We start from the raw sequence: 20946 nt of genomic DNA, 5'->3' as shown, positions 1-20946 counted from the left end.
TGCTTGCTTTTCTGTCATGATTCCGATAGCTACAAGTTGAGATCCAATCAGAAATATATATAACATTGCAGTCCAATAGCCCTAGCCACCAACATGGGATATTGGGACCAAGACCCCTTAATTCCAACCTCAAGCTGTAGAACCTTGGCTTTCTGGTTGGGTGGGTCTATAATGTTGATTATGCATGTTCTATTCCAACTTTGATACAAGAACTAGGTTCTAGGTGAAGAGTGTATGTGTTCTGGATGTATTGCTGTTCTTCCTCTCATGTACCACTTATTTTGGTACACTTCTGTTCTGTGTAAATGGTTTCCATATGGATAATGCTTTTTCATTGTGGAGATTCTATCTATAGTGTCAGTGGATAGTAAGTATGCTTTTGAACTTTTCCCAGTGTTAGTGACTGTGGTGGTATAAGTATCAAAAAAGTGATTACATTATCTGAGTGAGGTACTTGTATACAGTATTAGGATAGAGGTTGCATTGATGTGGGTGGAAAGATTTGCAAATTAGATATTGCTTAATGCATTTAAATGGGGTATAAAAGACTGAAGCATGTGATACCAATACTTAGATAAGCAAAAACATTGTTGAAGAATAGTTATAGTGTTGATAGGGGTAAGTATTATTGAAAATACATTTTCAGTTTAAGAAAATGTTAATGTACATGGTTGGTCAAGTTCTTTTGACCAAAAAAACTATTGATTTTTCTAGTATTGAAAAACTTGTTTTCAAAATTTCGTAATCAGTGAGGGCATTGTCTGAAGGGTTTATAACCAAGTAAATAATTAACAACTTTTATAATGAGATGAAGTCTCAAAGTAGCCAACACATTTATTTGTCAACCATTGATTCATAATGAGTATCTTGGTAGGTGTACTATGTGAGTTATGCTCAAAGCCAAGATCTCAAGTCTTTAAGTCACACAGAGCAAGAAAACTTTTTGCTTGTTCCCCAGTTCATTTAAATAATAGTAAAGTTAATTCAATTTAAATAGTAATAGTAAATAAAATAAACTGTTAAAATAAATAATGCTGCATTATTGTCACCTAAAAATCTGATTTGTAAATGGTATAAATAAAATTTATAATTATAATTCACTTGCATGATCTGATTCTATTGTTATTCTTGAAAATTGATGATATATGTAGCACCTAGACAACTTCCATATTTGTTATATCTCAGCTGGCCTGATGAGCCTTGGTAATAGACAAGGCCTTGTCAGCACTAGACAGGACAAATGTAGGGTTGTTGAAATATTATTGACAAAAAAAAAGTGATCCTTTATGTATGGGTTCTTAAGATCATATTACTTCTAACACAAAGGCCATCAAAATTTGATCTGGTGCCTCTGACCAGCAGATTTTGAGTGATATTCTGTTCTATTGCCCTAGGTGGATGATTCATGTATAAATTTAAAGCTCTTTAAAGGTAAAGAAAAATAAATTGCAAAGATATGTTTATCAGAGCTGATCTTAGATTCTGAACCTTGTATACACAGTAAAATTAAAGGTACTAGATTTTTACTATTTTTAATCTTTGATATTATTAACATTTCCTGAAAAAATTGGTGAGTACTCTAGTAGCTACTGAGAGGGCAGTCAGTTATATAAGCAAGGTAGACATTGAATATGTAATGCTAATTTTATGTGAACAGTAGTTAAAGTTAGTTATGAGCATTTCTGTTGTACCTTCCTTGTCAGATATATTCAATAAACCAGTAATAATATTAATGTTTATCTAGAAAACATACAAAAGGTTAAGTATATTAAACTGATTTTGGATGCTTACCACTTGATTTTAATAATTAAAATCCATGACATTATGCCTTGTAAAACTGATGACTGTGTATCTTGGTAACAGCCCTGCAGTGTGGTTTTCATTGCTGAAACCTTCTTCAAAATGTTATGTTCAAAGTACACCATTCTTTCATGCACTCTTTCTGTAGTTAACCTGGTGTATACGAATGATGGTTTTTCCAGTGCGTATGCCAGTAGTCTAGTCATAGAGAAACCCGTAGATTCTGTGTACAGAAACTTGACTGGTATATCATCATGTTAAATTACATGAACACCTTTCTCATTCTCCAGCTGCTTGTGGTATGTAATAGTTAAATGAGATGCATGACTGGAAACCTTATCTTGGTTAACTCATACTCTGTTGACCTTGTTTTATTACTAATTTTGTGTGGTAGATAGGTTCCAAAATATTGATCTGATAGTAAGCTAATATTTTTGTGTGGTTGATAGGTTCCAAAACATTTATTTGATAGTAAGCAGAATATATATTAATCTTTGTACACTCACACTTGATCTCTAACTTGCTCCTAGCACAGAATGTGGTGGTGATCATGCACGATTTCAAAAAGGTTTTTGATATGCCATATACCACTTTAGAAAATTTTTTTTCACCATTTGCTTGATAGAAGGTGGCTTGAGACTAGTTAAACATGCAGTTAGCCAAGAATCAACACTTACTGCATTTTTCCAAGTCTGTGTAATGTCCATTCAGTTTTCTACATTTGGTCTTTCTTTTCTGGATGTGTCTTGAAATCACCTTGTGTAAGATATCTCCATCTTGTAAATTCAAGATCCTTGATCTGAACAGATTATAATGACCTGGGTGTATAAATATTTTGCATTAAAAGAGGCTGTTACAGACCCTCTTCAAATACAATTAGTTTTAGTTCACATTACACTATTTATAAAATATCAAACAAAATCAAAATGTAGTTCTGTTTGTTATTATGTGGTTATGTTAATTATCAGTTCTAGTTGTTACATAATTTGTTGATACACACATTCACAGTTCTTTAATATAGCTTTATTTAATCCTGTGTATTTATTGCAAGTTCATTCCTTTTACACTTAAATGTAAATACTAACAATAGTTAGTCCTGGTTACCCCCTAAAAGTTGTAGGTCGTCCTACTAAAGATATTTAGTAACGTAGTCCAAAGAGGCTATCTTTAATGACAAATACATTATTTCGTGCATTTTGCTCATCTTGTATTATTATTGCTTTTATTAGGTTATTACTTTTGTTTTAAAGAAAAAGACCATGACCATACTATAAAAATAAAAACAAAAGTTAATGACATTTCAAATCAAAACAATTACATATGAAATATCTGAAATAATATTTTTTAAATATAAATCTTAATCTCCAGTTTATATAAACAGAAAACTACTTACACTTACTGGATTTTGCCTAGCTTAACATTATTACATCTTAAAGAAGAAGGAAAAAATATTAACTTCATTTTACTTAAACTAAGTGATTATAATGCTTGACCTGAAATTTTTTTTGAAATAACTATTTATATCATGAGATGTTTTCAACCAATTTGTAAATCTTGTGATGTAAAAGCACTAAAAGTACTAAGTAAGATGGGCTAGTTATGGCCAAGTGGTTAGTATGTTCATACTGTAAATCCAAGGGTTGATGATTCACATCCCACTACTAAAAAAGGAATTCTCTGGATTTAAGGATTGTGGTTGTGATGTTAAAGTCTCAGCATTCTCATATAGTGGTAGGTACTGTTAACTTACTAGCTGTTTCCCTCAGGTCTGTCAGTTCAAAATTGCAAACAACTATGCAGTATGTAGTGTTATTAATATTAGTTTTCAATTAGAGCAAGCTATCTCCCAAGAGAAAACACTAAAAATCAATCTGTTAATGAATAAAGCTAATTAAATACACCTTAATTTTTTTCAAAAAAATTGAATGCATGTATCATTAGTTGGGCACCTTTCTTTGATGTTAACAGTGTTTGTTGGTCTAAAATCATTAGGTCCAGACAGCTTAGGAGATTAAGGTTAGTCCTAAATCCACATATTAAGCTAAAAATGAAAACAACCTTTATAAGAAAAATATAATAATAAAAAATTAAAAATAAAGCTAAATATATTGAGCATTATAATAAATACTGTTAATGAAACTAACATTAAAGAAAAATACTCAAATGCTAGCTGTTAACTTCTGTGTGCATTTAGAATAGTTGCAGTAAGTTGGTTAACATTCTCCTCATATGAATAGATTTTAAGTTAATACAACAGTCTTAACTGTTATTTCTTTGTGCTATATTTTGAAAATAGGATGAGAAGAAACAATAATGTTTGGAAAATATATGTTAGGATACAGTTAAGACTGTTGTATTTTTCTAACGGTGATTAACTTAAAATCTAGTGATCATATTTAAGTTTACAAGATTATCTCATAGTTTGATTGGATAATCTTGTAAACTTAAATATGATCACTCTTTCAGTAAGTTAAAAGGTCTTAGGTTATCTATATAAAATAACCTTCCTATTCTTCCAATAATTCTTTTTAGTAACTTAGTATCTTTTTTTTAGATGTGAAGACCAAAACTGTATGCAGTATTCTAGTGAGGCCAAACTAGTAAATTGCATATAAATATAACTATATCTTTTGACTTGTAATCAGTATTTCTGTAAATAAACTCTAAAATTAGACTAATTACTAGAACAGAGTTCTTCAATGGCTTGGATGACTTCACCACATTGTGCTAAAATCCTTTTATCTAGTCATACAAGTGAGTAGTTTCCAATTTTCATTAAAAGAGTAAACCTTTTTATTATAACAAATATATTAGCATGTACTTATTTGAGGTGAGAAAGTTGCAGAATCAACAAGCTTATTAACTGATTACTTAATTAGTAAGTGAACACCTCAAACTGGCATGTCTATACAAGTTAAAAAAATATATACCTGTTATTTTCACAAATATTCAGATACTATTTTATTTTTGCATATTTATTTTGCAAAACATGTCACTGGGTAGATTAATTACTAATGTGAGATAAGCATAACCACTGCATAGTCACTATTATGTTTCTTATTTAAATATATAGTAATCCTTCTGTTATCTACTGTAAATAAAATGGTGAATATATAATTACCTTTAGTACTTTAATAAGGTTAATATTGCTCTTATTTTTTAAAAAAATCAATTATACTTTGTTCAAGTACAATAGATATAAACATAATAATGAACAGTGAATATAAGATTTCATTTATATGAACGTAATAATAAAAAAACTTATGTTTACAAACAGTACATCTCAATTAAAGAATAGTATATTATTAATATATTGTATCTATTGGAAAGTAAAAACCATATTTTTAAACAAAGAACCAAATATCAACAGTATACCTTTATTAAATCTTAATAGATCTCAATTTGTGTGATTTTGTTTTATGTCATTTATATATCTTCCTGTGTCTAGTTGAATGACTCTAAGTTGATGATCACATTACCTTTTTCAAATACCACATTTGTTACTATGCTAAACTTGCAATAAAGTTTTCTTTGAACTCATTCAACTCATCTTTAAAATGTGTAAGCTCACCTTATCCCAAATTGTCTGACTACGACTCATTGAAGGAAATTTCTGTAGCTTTCCAATGCATAATTACATTCACAGTTTACAAATAAAAGGAACTTAAAAGGCTGAAACTATAAAACAAATATTCCAATATATTTATTATTACATGACAGTCTAATTGTTGCCCTACCCATAGTATCCAATAATATATAAACTTTTATAGCTGTTTTATTAGTAAATAATCATACCACTTGATGTAATACCATTAGCTTTCAAACAAATTCCAAGGTCTTTATTAAAACAAGGGAAAGTGTTTGAAAATAAAGAAATAAATAATTTTTTCTTAAGGAATGATATACAAGTAGGAGAGCTCATCATAATTAAACTGGATTTTGGTTTAGCTAGGTAAACTAATGACTTAACACAAGCTAACATTGGTATGTATTACTTGTTAGACTTATAAAATATAGATTAGACAATATCTACAAATAAAAATTGATTAATCAATTTACATTTCTAATTCCTCACATCATTAAAAGACTGACATAAAAGTGCATATAAAGAATACAGCTTTGGAAACAGTGGAGGTGTTGCAGAATTGGTGTTGTTTGCCTTGTAATTAAAAAGTTCAATCTTCCAGATGTAACAGTGCCTGTTACACCTCCAACCAAAACACAAATTCAGGAAAGTTTGAGTTATGGTGCTACAAATGTAACATATAGACAATCTAAAAAAAATATATATACATAGCTTATTTGACATGAATGAATACATGTATTGCTGCTGCAATGGATTCAGGAATTTTGTAGGGAACATAGGTCTAGTTGGTGTTTTTACTAGCAACACTTATAAAATTACATTACTGTCACTTTAGTACTGTTAAATATTAAGAAAATTCCAGATTCCCTAGGCCTCTCCCATAGATCCATGCTTTCTTATATAAAATTTAAAAAATAGTTCTTAATTAATTTAAAAAAGTGAATGCATATAGACTCTTTCCCCTAGGTTTATGCCTGCTTATACAATACTAAATAGTAGTTACAAAATTAAATTAAAAACATACAGCATGTAAATTAAAAAAAAAAAACACTAACTAAATTTACACTGTGATAGCCAAACAGTTGGTTGGCAGATGCAGCTAGCTGGTTGTATTCTGTTTAGTCAACTATGCAAAATAACTGACTGTGGTTAGATAACCTTTATTTAACACTTAAGTAGCCAGGAAGTTGATACTGGGTACTACCTGCTAGTTGGTTTATCTCAAATATATTGTATTTTAATGGTATGTCTTATTAATTCTCTATTTCTAAGGTGCAAGTGAGAATTGTATTCCATTTTCATTTATTTTCAGTATCTTTAAACATGATTTTTAAAATGAAATGATCATGAAGCTAAGTCTTGTGATTTACACGCAAACTTAAAAGTATGAAGAAATATAGAGTTAATTATCTGTACACTACATTTGATATTCAGAACTTCAAATCCAAATCACTGTTCTTGATTAGTTGTAACAGCTTATTTACTGTTGCATCACGGAAAAATTTATTTATCTTTCTCTCCTATCACAACAACGTCATCATCCCAGAAGACTGTCTTCTGAACCATCCATGTCATTTGTGTAATAACACTTCTTAAAATCACATTGAATTAGTATGGCAATAATCTAGATGTGTATTATTCATGGTGATAAAACAAAGTTGACTCATTGTACATAAAGATTAGAGTGCATGATATATTCCAAAAATTAAGTTAGCTTTTTATTTAGTCCTTAAATACGAGGGCTGTTTAAAAAAAATACGCGGACTGACGTCATAAAACAAAATGTACTTTATTTAGAAGTTACAGGTCTGGGACCCCTTCAAGGTACTCTCCTCCCCAACGCACACACTTATCCCAACGGTGTTTCCACTTGTTGAAACAGTCCTGGTACGCTTCTTTTGTAATGTCCTCCAGCTCCTTGCGATGTTTTCTTGTTCCCCAAACTCAAAAGACCCTTGAAAGGAAGAAGATTTGAGACGATTCCCGAGATTAAGGCAAATGTGACGAAGGAGCTGGAGGACATTACAAAAGAAGCGTACCAGGACTGTTTCAACAAGTGGATCAAAATCTCGTAACAAGATTTTTTCGGTCAAAATCTCGTAACAAGATCCAACTGATATCCCAAACTCTTCAGCAAGCTCCCTAACAGTCAGACGTCGATTTGCCCGCACCAGGGTGTTGATTTTATCGACGTGTGGGTCGTCAGTTGACGTGGAAGGACGTCCAGGACGCTCATCATCTTCAATGGACTGTCGACCATCCTTAAAACGTTCATACCACTTGAAACATGTCGTACGCTTCATAGCAACATCACCGTAAGCCGTGTTAAGCATAGCAAAAGTTTCAGTCGCAGATTTTCCAAGTTTAACACAAAATTTCACAGCAAGTCGTTGCTCCTTCAGGTCATTCCTTCTGAAATCCGCCAAACGAAAACATCGCACTTCACTTAAAACCGTGTAGCTAATACACAAATGAAGATATCTGCAATCGAGAAATGGCTTCGTAATCAGCTGATCTGTGCAAACCTAGCGACACCAAGCGGATTCCCCTGGAACCAACTGGAGCCGCGCAATTCAAACAGTCCGCATATTTTTTAACAGACCTCGTAGGGTCCTTTTCACCCGAAGCAGGAGTCCCGCAGGGAGGGGTTGTTAGCGCTATATTATTTATCATGTACGTGAGTAATATGCCTCTGTCGGACCTAAATTTAGGTTATGCATCACAGTTCGCTGACGATGTAGCAGTCTGGAAAAGCGCCCCCACTTTGTCAATAGCAGCAACGAACCTACAACCAGTTCTAAATAACATCGAAGAATACTGCCAGAAATACAGAATCAAAATCAATATTCCAAAAACTCAAGTCATAGTATTCAGCAGACTGAATAAGCTGAAAAAAGATCCACCAAAACTCTATATGAATGGATCACTTTTACTGACTGCTACTTCTGCTAAATTTCTAGGTATAACCTATGATTCAAAATTAACGTGGTTACCACATATTAAAAATGTACTGATACGAATCTGGAAAAGAGCAAACTATGCAAGAAGTCTTTCAGGTAAAATCCAAGGAACATCACCAGACAACATACTTAAAATTTACAAAACATACATTAGACCAACAATAGAATATGCATCACCTGCCTGGATTAACATAGCACCCACACATATACAGAAACTTCAACGTATACAAAATTCAGTACTAACTTCAGCATATAAAGTACCACGTAGCACCTCAACCACATTCATGCACAAGTATGCAAACATAGACACTATATCTGAAAGACTCTTGCATAATTCTCTAAAATACTTCAATAAGAATTGGCATAAAAATGACTTAATGTGTGATCTCGACAGATATCACGTACATGATGTAAATGGTCCTAAATACCTCTCCCCTTTTAACATATATTTAAGAAATGTAACACAAGCTGGCCACTATGCACTAGACACTTAGTCCTTTTTTCTTTTTATTATTATAATTTTTATTTTCTTTTTAATCATTATTATTTTTATTTTATTTATTTTTTTCTCTTTTTGAATTATTATTCAAGTATTGAATAATAATAATTATTATTACTTTCTTTTTGTGTGTGTTACTACAAGTAGTAGTAGCATTCTCTCAATCGAGAAAAAGGAGAAAAATACAAAAAAAAACATATATATATATATATATATGAAAATACAAAAAAAATATATAAAAAAAAATTAAATGAAAAAGAAAAACAAAAAACTTCTTGTTCGTTCATGCATGGACTGAGCCCTGAAATGGACCTGAGTATGATGTTTTTCTTTTACTCTGGCCCAAAGCTTAGAAAAAAAACCCCTAAAGACAGACGCTATAATTGTTCGAGAGGGAGGAAGAGGTCAAATGTACCTGACCCTCCTGGGTATTTAACAACATCAATACCCAAATACCGACACAGTGAAACAGACCTCGTACATAGAGAGTTTATGGTGATTATTCCCAGCCAGTTGCCTTCCCTTAAGTTAGTTGTATTTTTGTGATATAAATCCATTAATTGTAATTTTCAATGATCAATTACTGCATTAATCAGAAGCACTAACTTTGATTAATCAGTTACTTACAAGTGGCAATCAATTGAAAAAAATCATGATCAATTGATTAATTGTAGCTTTTAGGTAGTCAATTAATTTACCCAGCTTTAGCACTTATAATTAAAGGTTATTTCTCAAATCTTTATCCAGTGCACCACTGGATTCAAGTCATTCATTCTGAATACAGCTAAAAGTACCCAAAATTTTATAGTAATTAACAAACATTACTACTTTACTAATTATGTTCTTGTCAGTATCATTAATGTAAATGAGAAAAAGCAAAGGCTCAAGCAGTGATCCCTGATCAAGGCATTCTAATAGTAACAAGAATCCAGTTTACAGTAGTTGGACAACCAGCAACAAAAATTGCATATTGAAACATTTGACAAGAAACTTGTTATTTAAGCATGTAGTAAACTCAAAATACAATATGTCATGTTTGAACCATTGTGTTTCAGCATACTGATATGCCAGCTTATTTACTACAGTTTGTTCAATTGTTTTGTTAAAATATTTGTATTAGCAGAATATTACTGCATTTTGGTATTACCTAAACATTTTTAAATATTACAAATTTTTAAGTAACTAAACATGATTTGTTTATCAGATGGTAAGTGCTGAATATTTGGGTACATTTTGTACAGACAGCTCCACTTGTGTATATTTTTTCAATGCTGTTGAAACAAATACTTTTTTTCCAGCTGTACATTGAACACTGTTTTCTTGACAACAATATTTTTAATAATTATTTTTGAATTACATTTCTTTTTATTTTCAAAGTTTGAGACTAAATATATGTTTTTAGAAAATAAATGTTGAATTTTTCAGGTACATGTGAATCATCACACATTGGCTAATTACAGTGGTATTCCTGAGATAGAGGAGGCTTTAACCACAAATCTACAAAATTGCATGCATGCTATAGAAGTGATAAGGTGAAGGAAGATATTAAAACAAGTATGTCATGTCTGCCTTGCTGTTATCAGTCTACAGGGTACAGCCACATAAGTGTTATCCAGAACATTGCTATTTAATGCTAGTCCTGGGGGAAAATTTTGAGGAATTTTAAGATCTAAACTATTCTTTACCAATCTTTTTTTTCTGTTAGAAGTACTCCTGTTTGTTCTTATTGAACCACAGTTTCCTGTCTTTTGAAGTATTTAATTAATCTGTTTCCATTCAACTAGGATTTATACACCTTTTTTTTTCCCCTAGAAGCTAATATAGTAAGTTAGTTAATTATGTGTCCTTGTATCTGATTTGGTTTTGACCTTATAAATAATTATTTTAATTTGTAATTAGTCTATGTAGCTTTTAGCATCATTTATTTATGGTTATTAGCATATCTTTTACTGATAAGGTTTTTCTGTAACCTGGGTCAACCACTGGGTTACTGTTTACTAACTGCCTTCCCTCCAGTTCATCACTTCAAAATTAGAGGCAGGAAGTGCAGGTAACCCTCAAGTAGCTCTGTGTGAAATTCGATAACAGTGACAACTCCCTGTAATCAAACTGTTTTTTGTATTTTTTTTCTTTTTCTTAATTTATTCAATAATGAATCTAAATTTAATAAGTAGATTTAAATTCCAAAGTAGACTACTTGAAAAGGGATAACACTGTGGTAACTGATGATATATTTATAGCAACATATCAAAGACAAATTTGAATTTCTTTAAAAATGTTTGAAAATTACTGGGTCATTATGTGATTCATTCTTTAAATCCCTAACTTTTACTGCAGTTATTCTTAATATAACATTAGATGACTTGCAACTAAGCTTTTCTTTTAATTTTTCCCAGTATTTAAAGTTGAAAGAAAAAGTATTGACTTTCATGCTTTAGCTTAACATGAGTATGTATTAGTGAGTGTAAAAATATTAAACTACATGAAGCATGTCACATGGTTAAAACACAGCTGTTGTTCCATTAATATTGAATGAATAGACTCTGCAAGTAGACATACAGATGTAGGCAATCAATGAAAACTTAAGCTGCAAAGCTGTCACATGAATTTTTCAGATACATTGTACAGTCTAAACAATATAACATACATTTATACTAGTTTTCATAATACAGAGATGCTCGGTATGGAGAATCTGAAGCCTAAAAATCTACTCAATATTAAAATTTTTTACAGATGAAAGCAAAAAAACTTTAATTTATATAATAAAACTATTCTGCCTAGTATAAGCAGTTAATGGCTTGAATCTTGCAGATGCCTGTCACTTTTGTTACAAAATTTCATGATTGATTTTGAACTGAGTTGTTGCCTGTTATAAAGTTTTTACAAAATTGTTAAAAATACTTAACTCTAATGAAGACTTTAACTTCAACCTAACTTTTATAAAATGCATTAAAACAATATACTATATCATAAATAGTGCCTGTAAACATCAAATTATGAAAGTAGGTAAAGTCATTAAATATATATCTGATTGAAAATTTTGGTGTTTTTTGTTTTGTATATGCATTGGCTATGCAGTCAAATTCATAACACATACAGTAAGATGCACACAAAATAAATACAATTAAAAACTGATCAATTACTTATAATTACTCATTAAACTAATATAGTTTGCTACTTTTATTTTTTAAATTAAGTTTCATGTGCTTGATAATTTTGTGCCTAGAAGTACAAAGATACTCAACCAGTGTAATGAAGATTTTATAAAAAGGCAGACTGTATTGCAAAATAAGTGTTTTACAAAAACTGCATACTTTTCTAAAAGTGAGTAAGTTTTCAGTAAATGTTGGAAGCATACTGCATCCAAAAATAGTTTTTTGATAAGGTATTGCTACCAAAGGTTTGTCTGTGAATTTATTGGATTAGACTGATTAATCTTAATGCGAGGTAATTTTTGTAGTTTTTATATCTATTTTGTTTACCCTAACACTAACTGTAGCAAAATCATCCATATCAAAAGCTGAAAAACATGAATTAAGGTGTTTTTTTAACTAAAATCACTCGGAGGTTGTGAGAGAGAATAAAATTGTTTATTTAAAAGTTTTGAGCCTTTCACTTTTTTCTTTTTTTTACAATTGCTTCAATTGAATTTTATTGTTTTACTATGTTTAAATTGTTTGTAACTACTGTGAATTGCAATATATCACTCAGTATATTGGTAAGTAAAAAACGTACTTAAAAAAGAAAAAAATAACACTTTAGGAATCAAGCATGCTACACAGAAGCTGGATTTCATTAACCCTAAATGTTCTTCACTTAATTGTTTGTCAAAAACATAAATTTTTATCATTTTCACTTATACATTTTAATAAACAAACAGTAATTCAAATAAAAAAATAGAATTATTCAAGACTACTATAATTTATCAAGCTTTCCAACTGATCTATGAAAATGTTTAGAAAATGTCATTATTTAATAAATAAAGCATCAATGTTATTCTTCACTTAATAAAATTTGATTCGAAACTGACACCTTTTACTGAATTAACACAAAAACATTATAATCACATAGTTTACAAAGTGGCTTTTTCTGTTTGTCATAATCATGTACCATTGATAAGTAAACATAAGTGATTAAGTAACTTTCGAAAGATAAAGAGTTGGGAGGAGGTTATTTGATGGTTGTATAAAATTTATTAATAACAATGAAGATGGGAAACTTTCTTATTTTAAGTTTCAGCCTATCAAAATCCATAGCTGATGTTTCCAATTAGTGGTATTCTGAAACCAATGCAAAATAAGAATGAAAATTTAAAATAAAGAATTCAGAGTAGAGAGACATGTAACATAGAAATGTAAAGGATTTACATCAGGATTTATTTGAAAACTTACTTCTAAATTAAGAAATTAAAAGTTGCATAGTTTTAAAACTTGAATTAAAATATGCTTTCTTGGTACCAACCTTATTTACATACATTAATAATAAGCTTGTATAATTAAATTTGAATGTAAACCTGATAGGTTGATCACATTTTACTCATTTTGTTGTGAATTATTAATTTGTGTCATGTAAAACCAATGGTCACCATGTCTTAGTGTGGCTAGTTTAGTTAGGGCAGTGTGGTTTGTGTTTCATTACCAACAGAAATCAAACTTTCTACTCTGGAGCTATTGGTGAAGCAATTGCAACGTTTTGCAAGTTTCTGTGTGATCCTAGCACATGTATCATTTATCATGACAACTGGTTTTACATAAAAATAATTAAGCTGAAAAATAACACATTCACATCTTTTAATAAATGGATGTGACATACACACTACAGTTTAGTCTATGTGCATATAAATTGTCAGAAGGGCTGAAGAGTGAAAACAAAAGTCTAGCTGTTGTCATATGCAGCTTAAACAAGACTTAGTAAGTAGTAATAATAAGAAATACAAGTTGTTTGTGTTATTGATTTCTGAGCATGCATTTTTGACAATTTATTCCTGCTAATATTGTAAAATATATTCATATTAAAGCCACATCAAGTTTGTGTATAATTTTAACAAGATATTTACTTATTTAAATTTCCAAGTGTGTTTTTACTTAATTACAATGTGAGAAATGTTCCAAGTTTTAAATTTTACTTATTAGTTCCTTAATGGTTTTTTTAAATTTTACAAGATAAAGTTATGACTATCAAATATCTTATTTTACTTTTGTTTTCATTACAAATAATTTTAGAAATAAACATTATCCTCTGTTGTTTTACTTTAAATTTAGTCAAATTAAAGAATATTCTAAGTACTAGGTTTTTTATTTTGGCTATGTATGTATCCTAATAAAAGTTTTTTATGGTTGTTCTTTTGTTTTCATTACAAATAATTTTAGTAACTACACAGTTATATCTGTGGAGGCAGCCGTGATATAATATGGTACGTCCAGCTATTCAGAAGCTCGAATTTCAGGCATAGGGATTCTGCAGTCTCTCACAACATAGAGGTTTAATTTCTGGGATTGCTATGTAAATGTCTCAGTTTTTCTTGGTCTTTGAGATGAACTCTTTTCTACAGTAATGTCACTTATAGTATATTGAGAGGAGGTTAAACGCATTTCAGTCAGAAGTTCCAACAGTAACTCATTTTTATTATGCAACTTTTAGGCAGAGATTTTGCATCTTCCACAATAGCCCTGTTTATGGTGACTTAATCAACTACTGTTTGACTCTCACAACTACACATTCTTTAACTCCTTGATAGATTTCTTATGTTGTTTTGGATCGTTGGTCTCAAATGACCACTCCAGTTACCTGATGGGTGTTTTAAGTTTACATTAAATGTCCTTTTTTAACACCTGTTTGTGACATGACTCTCATATGCCATATATCCACTTTACCTGAAAGTTTATTTTTTGTGGTTGCTGACCCATGGACATCACAAGTGTGGGTGATTTGTGCTGTTTGTCAACAGACTGCATTCTCATTCTCTACATTCTCAAACCAGTTCTTCTTACCCAAGATACTGTCAGGTAGGTAGGAAAGAGGATAAATCATTATTACAGATTCATCTGATCACTATTTCTCATTTCTGTTTCCAGTTAGATTTCAATTATGGTCATGTTCAGTGAAGGTATTCAAGATTTTGTTGCTTGTCACTAATGCCTTTAGAGATACTAGACAATGACTTTTTATTCTGGGCTTACATTGAAATAGATGAATCTTCTGAGAGTTACATATAATCAGATTTGTGACATTTCCATGTCCTTAGCAGCTGAGTAAAGTATAAGGAGATCCTGCTGATCAATGGAGTGAATAAATTGGGGTCAGTTTGCTTTTAAAAATTTATGGAACTTGGTTCACCTATTACTCTGTTTCCAGAACACTATTCCACAATACTCCCCAGTGTGCATTACCCACCCACCCCAATTCTAGTAGTAGAGCTAGGTTGTTTTTACCACACTCAGTTTCTAGTCAGTGGGGTGTTCAACAAGAGTTTTTTTCTCCAGAATGTTAAAGTGAATTCCTCCACTTTTGAAGAAAAGAGCAAAGTTAGAGGCTTTCCTACCTGGACTCCTGGATGTTTTTTTCCAGAAATCAGTAAGAATGGCACTAGTACAAATTTGATCTTGACTATCTAGTTGAGATGTGCATGGCCCTTGCTTTTAATCAGTGTTAGTTCAGTACATTGTTTATGTAAGATGGTCTGCTGTTTTCTTGTTATTCTGAATGTGGAGTGGTCCTATCCTGGTTCTTTGGTTGAGCACAGTTATTCCACATCCTCCCTGTAATAATTCTGGGGGAAAGTGGGATGTACTTTTCTCACATAACTCGAGAGTGAGGATGAATGTTCATAACTGAAGACTGAATGAGTTCTGTTTCCTTTAGTTTGGTAAGGCCTACATGATCCAATCATTTTGAGGATGGAATGTTGCCTTTTGGACTTTTTCAGGTTGCATTCTTTCTCGTGGTTTTGGTGGCTCATGACACATCACACTTATGGGTATAGATTGAGATGTACCATAAAATTTTCTTTTAAGTTCTACTGGATCATCAGAATAATTAAACAAATCAATTGCACAAGCTAGAAGAAGATAAAAGAGCATGATTCATTTTAAGATATAAAAAATGCTCCAGATAAGAAGCATACCAGTATATGTTCCAGTGAAAAATTGGACATTTATGGCTTTAAAAAATGTTGTTGTTTTACTGCTGCAAAAAAATGAATACTGCTCCTGCTGCCTTAACAGCAATTGATAGCTGCATTCTTGTAGCTTTTTGAAGTTCTGCCTAAGATTTGCACAGTTCACACAATAGAGCAACAAGAATAAGCTCTCTCTAACAACCAGATGTTTCTGTTGGTAAACTCATGAATGATCAGTTTATTTCATAATGAATTACTGCCCTGTCTGTATGGAAATAATAATACTAGGCCCCTCTTTCTGTTTTTTTGTTTATTATGAATGTTTTTTATAATTTCTATAAGTAGTGTTTAATTTCTGATTTTCTGAGAATGTTCAGGTAAACCATAAAAGAAGAAACATGCACTGCATGAAAATATGTATTTTAATACTATATAGGCTTAAATATTTTGAGTAAAAACCCTTCTCCTGCTTAAGTGGAAGAAAATGTTGCAGTATCATTATTTGTGTTTTTTATTACTACATCTGATGACTTAATTTGTAAAATTAATCCTGCGCTAAATTTCTCCTTTTGAAATAAAATAATTTATTATTAATTGAATTTCTTTTTACCACAAAATATTTCTGCTGCACTTTGTAAAAAAATTAAAATTACTTCCACAGACATAATTCCGGGAGTAATTACTCCTTACAGAAAAAAAAACATTATCTGGAGCACTGGTATAAAAATTCTTTTTCTTATATCACATAAAAGATTCAGTGCATATTACATAACAATGATTAGTTTGTATAAGACATAAAAAGCATTCCTCTAAATGAGAATCAGAGTTAGTTAGACTGTGTTATTTCTAGGAATTTTATGAGCATAAAGGGGTAGAATATTTTTTGTAAGACAAGAAGAAATTAATACTTTCATGTCAGTGAGAGTCTCAATAAAGAGAATTTTGAAACGTAAAGTAACTGTCTAAGATGGGAGGACTACTTTGGAGCAGAACTTTCCAGTGGGAGTCTGCTTCCATTGCAGTGGACAAACCTGTAGTAATAAATGGTGGTTACCATTTTTACAATTCAAGTGTTAGATAGGGAGGATTGACTTGAGCATAAGTTCAGGGCCTTTTAAGAAAAGTGAGTATGTGAAACATTGAGAGCATAGATGTCAGAATTTATTTTAGTTAGTGTAAACAGTATTATAAAATGTGATGTAAAGGAGAGATAGTAAATGAAAACAAGTAATTAAGATCAAAACATAGAGGGAAGCCAAGAAACATAAGACTGAACCCAAGTCTGCTTTAATGTATGAATTGTGTAGTTAATCTAATATCCCACATGTGTTGGTGCTAAATGTGATTTAGATTTATGGATGATCAACCTAAGAGATGTAGCCATTTAAGTGGTCAACTGAGTGTAAGAAAAGCGAGTGAATAAAAACATCAGAATAAGTTAAACACACATGTAAGGGAAGAACTGTATCAATGAAATAGAGAAGACCAGTAAACACTAACCACTTATAGAAAATTGACTAAAAGAAATAAAGTGACATGATGATGAGGTACAATAAGAAGAATACTGTGTATGCATTCACTTTTGTCATTGAGTGACCATGATAAAGTTTAATGACAAAGAAACATTTTCCATTTTGAAATTAGGTGCCTTATGATAAAGACTGAGTTGAGATGGATTTCTAATCTCCTGATTTCTTTGGAACCATAAATAAACTGATGTAAAAACCTGAAAAATCAATGCGATTTTGGCTGCTTCTTTCTAAAAGAGAGTGATTTTTTTTTATCAAGGATTTAAAACAAACTGGATCAGAAAAAAAGAAACGGAAAAAATTGGTGAATTAAAAGAGGAAGAGAATGGTGAAATTGAAATTAAACACAAAACAGAAAGATCTGTTAAGACAAAAAATCTCAAACCCAAAAGTACTACAGAAAACAAATGATTTAAGATGACCCCAGCCCTAGTAGTCCAGGTGAGGAAATCATGCAGAACAGAATAGTCAGAAGTAAATACCTTAAAGAAACTCACCTTTTTACTATTACCTTTAGCCACTCTTGGATTAGAATGAATTGGTAAAACAACACAAGTGTTAACAGGCAAAACAAAAGGCCTAACATTTGACTTGCTGATGATCTCCAAGAATAACAACAACCAGAAATAAATTATATGCTTAAACCTTAATCAGTTCCTGCTGGTGTGCTTCTCCTGAATGGTAAACTTATTCAGGTAAAATTCCTGCACAGAAAAAGTGTTGTAGGAAAGAAATTGTTTTTTCAAAATCAGCTTCAATTTTAGGAAAGAAGAATGCTTTGAGGTAGTATTTTAATTCTAGCTAGAAATAAGTGGAATGAGAATAGTTAATAACTGTGAAGAAGACAGTTTTAAAATGAGATAAATCAGAGTATGCAGAGCAGAAAATTGATGATTAGTCAAAGTGAAAACCCCAATCACCCCTATAACTGATTTTAGTGTCAAGAACTTGAAAAGACATATGAATATAGTGAAAAACTTTGCTAAAAGACTACTGGCATGATGAACACAAGGAAATTGAAGGCTATTAATGTTTTGTTGATTTTTGAATATAAAGGAAAGATAGAGGACAAAGAATGAAGAATTGAATCTCCAACATAACACTAGCTCCCTCTGCCCTAAATGAAATTGGTTAAAGATTTAAATTAGAACATTCCAGAGAAAGAAAAGAAATTAAACCAGTAGATGCCTCTTTATGATTAAGAGTTCCAGACATTGAAGACAACTAAGACTGAACTAATAGTGGATAATGTTAAAAATCATGAGTACTCTACAATTTAAGTGTCCACATGATTGTGAAATACTTTAGGGACATTAACAGACAATTTTGTATTAACAGCCTCAAGTACTTCAACAGTAAAGGTTGACAGTGCCAATGTAGTGTTTTTGTATGTACTAGAAGCAGATTTTATCTTTGCCCTCTTGCCACTGGCACAATGAGTTGTGTAAAATTTGGAGATTTAGAACTCTAAGTTAGTGCACGTTTTGTAGTGTATCAGGAATATTTAAAACTTTAGTCGCATATTGACTACCAAGATTATGTGAAAGCTGACATTGCTATAATGTATGATTAGTTTTGAAATAAAAGGCAACATAAAGTTTTTCTGATTTTTAGATAAATGAAAGGTCTTCATGAAAATGGCAGACAACAAAGTATTGATGGAATGATTTTAGAAACTTCTTCATAAAGGAAATCCACCTTCAATTAAGAGAAATGTCTATAAAGATCTATAATTATTAACATGCTTTGCTAGCTTTAATATAATACACTACATAACTTGATGTATTTCAAAAAAGAATGATATAAAAATAGATTGTTGTTGCCAGGATAGCCTGCAATCTTCAATATTATGTAAAAAGTCTCATTAGCAGCTGATTTCACATGGTAGAAATTCTGTAGGTTGTATATAAATATCTTTGTGTATTTTTGATATAGGACATGTGATCTTTTATTGTGCCCCTTAAAAATTCTGGAGTTTTTCTTAAATGTAGAACACTACATTTTCTCCAATTGGTTAATTGGAGTATGTGGCAAACATTCTGTTTTTATTGTAGGCAGTGATTGTGTTGTTACATACAATATGGTTCCACATTAAGCATTTTCTGTCAAAACATTTTTTTTAACCAATGAATCATTAAAATCACCTGTATGAAAATGGTTATGAGTATGAAGACCATCTTCAAAAATGTTCATAATTCTAGTGTCAGATAGTGGTTACCATCAGCAATCTGAATATTGAAGTTCATCAACATACTTTTCACAGTCATCACATTAACTAAAATAAACTGCAAGGGTCTTGTTAAAACAAGTGTGACTCAGGACATACATCATTTTATGTATTCATTTACTCATAATTTATTCTTCTTGGTCTTCTGTATGGTAACACAACCACAGCATCAATAAAAAAAAAAAGACAAACAACCTCTATTTAGATCAAAAATAGAAATCTACCTGGTAACGAGAATATACTCTTTGTACATTCTTACTTACAAAGATTATAATATGTTGAATACCCTTGCTATTTTATGGTATTTTCAATCATAAACCAAATATTTCACAAGTGGCCAGCTTTGACGATGTATGTTAATACTGAATCAAACATACATAATGTTGGTGTGGCTACTCCTGTTACATAGCTACATTCTGCACCCTCGTTAACTTGTTAATTGCTGAATGCATTACTAAAGTAACAGCATATGGTATTCAGCATAGCCATTATCCATTTCATGACTGTTCAAAAGTGATAGAGTCTATAGCTTCATCCTCAAAATGCCAAAATTACATTATAATGCAAAAATTAAGCATATTGCCCAAATATGCATGATAGGTTTATTTGTTCTTGAATTAATCTATAATGAAAAAAAGGTTTGTTGGTTTGTAGCATTGATTCATCTAATTTATGTAGATATGTTAAATGTTATACAGCAATCTAGTTTGTTAATTTTAGGTAAGTTGTACATGATTCCAACACTGTCTGGTCTAATTTCTTTGTAAGTCTAATAACTCTCTGAATATTGATTGACATGCTCTTAGTGTAACATTGTTGTAGCTAAATACTTTGTGATAATTAGTCAAGCTGAGGATGAGCAACAATTTCACATCCAAGAGAATCTTATGATTCATAACTAAAGCTGAACATGAACTATCTAGCATGTATTAGGCAGACATACCATGCATTTTCTACTATCTTATTTTAGTTTAGAATTCTGAAACACCTTTTGTCTAAGAGATGGTCAAGGAAGTCTTTATGTTGTGTTCTTTGTGATTCTTTTGAAGATTACACCTGGTCTGCCTATGTGATGCATGACTATAAAACTGCACCACGAGCATGAAGGTTAACAATAATGCCTTCCAGTGGTAAATCAAGTAATATCTCAAGGTTGCAACATCCCTTATGTTCAAATAAGAATGTCCAATCATGTGGATAGTAGTAATTGCTTTGAGTAAATCATGTA

The 20946-nt window shown here is 31.1% G+C and overlaps 1 long non-coding RNA gene across 19 annotated transcripts in view; it reads left to right on the top strand.

The window, feature by feature from the left end:
- Positions 1-12596, top strand: part of LOC143230293 (uncharacterized) — a 47417-nt gene extending 34821 nt beyond the window's left edge. For 8 of the 19 annotated variants that reach the window (XR_013016361.1, XR_013016371.1, XR_013016354.1 and 5 more), the window contains one exon: positions 10271-12596. This is a non-coding gene — a long non-coding RNA (uncharacterized LOC143230293). Of the gene's footprint in view, positions 1-4354; positions 4555-10270 lie in introns of those variants that run through there. The other 11 variants (XR_013016355.1, XR_013016359.1, XR_013016360.1 and 8 more) reach the window with 4 other exon arrangements.
- The last annotated feature ends 8350 nt before the right edge of the window (positions 12597-20946 follow it).

The sequence above is a fragment of the Tachypleus tridentatus genome, chromosome 10 (genome assembly GCF_004210375.1).
Source record: "Tachypleus tridentatus isolate NWPU-2018 chromosome 10, ASM421037v1, whole genome shotgun sequence".
NCBI classification, from domain to species: Eukaryota; Metazoa; Arthropoda; class Merostomata; order Xiphosura; family Limulidae; genus Tachypleus; species Tachypleus tridentatus.
Note: the sequence above shows the minus strand (reverse complement) of the source record. Positions and strands in the feature narration are given on the sequence as shown.